Source organism: Lactuca sativa, chromosome 2, assembly GCF_002870075.4.
Source record: "Lactuca sativa cultivar Salinas chromosome 2, Lsat_Salinas_v11, whole genome shotgun sequence".
Taxonomy (NCBI): domain Eukaryota; kingdom Viridiplantae; phylum Streptophyta; class Magnoliopsida; order Asterales; family Asteraceae; genus Lactuca; species Lactuca sativa.
In genome coordinates, this window is record NC_056624.2 from 223,461,631 (window position 1) to 223,464,740 (window position 3,110).

Sequence of the window (3,110 nt, forward strand, 5' to 3'; positions counted from 1 at the left end):
AGTCTATTTAAGAAGGACCAGGAGTCTCCAATACGGATCGAGATTGTAACTCGAAGGTTACAATTGAAAGCCTACATAGTACGAAGAGCAGATGCAAGATTCAACACTATCAAAAGTCAAGAAGTCCAAGAGTTAGATACTCATTTGAAAAGACATAAGAGTTACAGTAATTACCTAGGAAGAAAAGATAATGTATGGAGTCATTATACAAGCCCTTTTTTTGATGATTCTGGGACGTAATCATCATAAGGGGGATAATTGTAACGTCCGCAGATTCGGGCTAGTCAATTTAGAGACAATAAGCGTCAACAAACAAATTTTTTGATAGAAGATTATTTAGAGTAAATAATCTTAACCAAGTTATAGTATATTTCACAAGGATTCCATGCAAATAAAGAATGTTGAAGTCCGACCTATAACGAAGAAGTTGTGACTCGGTGAAGTTTTACGGCTAAACCGGCACGGCACCGCATAACGTAAAAGGTAAATTTTTGATAAATTACTTTTTAGCCTTAGGGATCTAAACAATATATTGTAAACCTAGAACGTACCTAAAAAGAACGTCCAAATCTGACTTCGTATTAGGAAGTTATGAATTTTTAACAGACTTTATTTGTCTAAGCCTGTTACAATATAACTTTAAAAATAAAGTCAAAATTAGCCGACGAAGTCTAAATGAAAGCTGTATATTACATCGCCACCTACGCGTGGATATAAAGAACATCAAAAACGGAGCTTGTATGAGAAAGTACCGGAATTTAGAAGTTAAGTATATGTTGATGCGAGGACTGACACGTGGCTAAATCTCAGCCTTCGCTTTCTCTCCACAGCTTCATTTCAGATGTTGGATTTCAGAACAACTTAAATGGCAAAATGGTCCTGCCCTCCGGTGTTTCATGTCTAGCCCCTGTCCATACAAAGTAATTGAAAAGTATTTTTTAACACTTATAAAAAAATTATAGCTCGTAGACCATGAGTTAATAATTAGTCTCAATAAATATTAGACTAAACTCTAGTGATAATGATACTAGGTTTCATCGAAGGAAAATAAAATTGTTAGAAGCGAAGAGATGCCCGAGTTTGGAGTCATCACTTTAACAAGTGAGTGCATAGTTACTTTCATCATACACATAGATATCAAGTATTTAACATAAATTGTGTGCTATGTGTGCATATTATCTGTGTTCTTGATATCTATGCTGGATGAACAAAATATACATGTTTTACTTGATTTAAACTGTATATGTATTTTGATACCTATAAATATTTTGGGTAAAGATGGGTAGATGAAAGATGAGATGAATGATGACAGATGAAAGATCTTATTAATATATTAATCTTTTAACATATTAATAAATTCATTTATATTTATTAATCTTATAATAAATTAATATCTCTCCTTTCATAATTTCCTTGTCTGGTTGCTAGGTTTGAGGGCAACCCAAAAGGACTGTGCTGCTATCAATTCAAGTACATACCAATTATAGTTATGGGCTTAGACACTTAATCCAACACTTGGCATACAAGCTCTCCCTCCTCAGGGTATCCATTACCTCCTACAAGTGCTTCTCGTGTTGCTCCTACGTATTGGAGTAAACCAAGATTTCATTAATAAAGACTATCATAGACCGATCCAACATTGGTCTGCATACGCGGTTCATGAGGTCCATGAATATGGAAGGGGCATTAGTGAGCCCAAAGGCCATCACCATAAACTCATAGTGGCAATAGCGAGTCCGGAAAGCAGTCTTTTTGTACATCCTCATCTCTGAATCTCATCTGGTGATAGCCTGAACGCAAATCGATCTTGGAAAACCAAGATGCCTCCTGAAGCTGATCGAAGAGATCTTCAATCCTCGGGAGTGGGTAACGGCTCTTCACCGTTACCTTGTTCAGCTCCCAGTAGTATATACACATCTGATGCAACTTGTCCTTCTTCTTCACAAATAATATTAGGGCTCCCTAAGAAAAACTTCTTGGCCTGATAAATCCCTTGTCTAACAGTTCCTGCAACTATGTAGACATGTCTTGCATCTCGGGAGGAGCCAACCGGTATGGTTCCTTGGCTATCGGAGCCGCACCAGGAACTAGGTCAATCTGAAACTCCATCTGTATCTCCAAAGGTATCCCAGGCAACTCCTCTGGAATTACATCCGGGTACTCCCGCACAGTTGGCACATAGCTCACGGTCACCTTACCCTCCTATCGGGTATCCATGATGTAGGCATTATAACCTGTGCAACCTTGCTGAAGGTAGCGCCTAACCCTCGCTACTGAACATAAAGTTGGTCCACGATGTGGTCTCTCGCCCTGAATCAACAGCTCCCACTTGGGTCCTAACACGAACCAACTGTTGCTCACAGTCCATCACCGCCCCATTAAGGCTCAGCCAATCCATACCTACGATAACCTTGTTCCCCCTCAAAGGAATGGGAACCAAATCCATGAGATAATGTTCGTCATACATCCTCAAGACATAGTCTATGTAGACTTCAGATGCCCGGACGGACCGATTGTCAGCAATCTCGGCCTCTAAAGGACAATCCAACATGCCTAAAGACTTAGCAAACCTCTTGCTGAGTGCAAGAAAGACAAATGATCGGGTAGCCCCCGAATCAAATAACACCTGCACTGGGATACTGTTCACATGGAACGGCCCTAAACAAAACACAATAAACATAGAACATAAATATCATAACTGCTCTTTCCGGTACGACACGCACCACCTCGGCGGTCAGCTGGAAGGCTGGGTTCCTCACCACTCGAGCATCTGTCTTGCTCTTTCGGCCATCCATGATCTGCAGGGTCGCTGGAGCTGGCGCCGCCACTGGCGCTCCTGATGTCAATCTCGTGCAAATCGCCTTTTTATGGCCCTTCTGATTGCAATGAATGCAAATCAGGTCTGGTGTATGAAGGGTGGGGGTAGGGGCAGTACAATCCCTGCCAAAGTTCCCATGCTTGCCACACTTATAGCAGTCCAACGACCCTAATCTGCAAACTCCCTCATGCGTCTTGTTGCATTTCCCACAACGGCTCCGATCCTGCTGGCCGTTCAACCTTGAGTCGACTCCCTTGGGTTTCTTCCCAGAAACCCCAGTTACCTGCCCGGT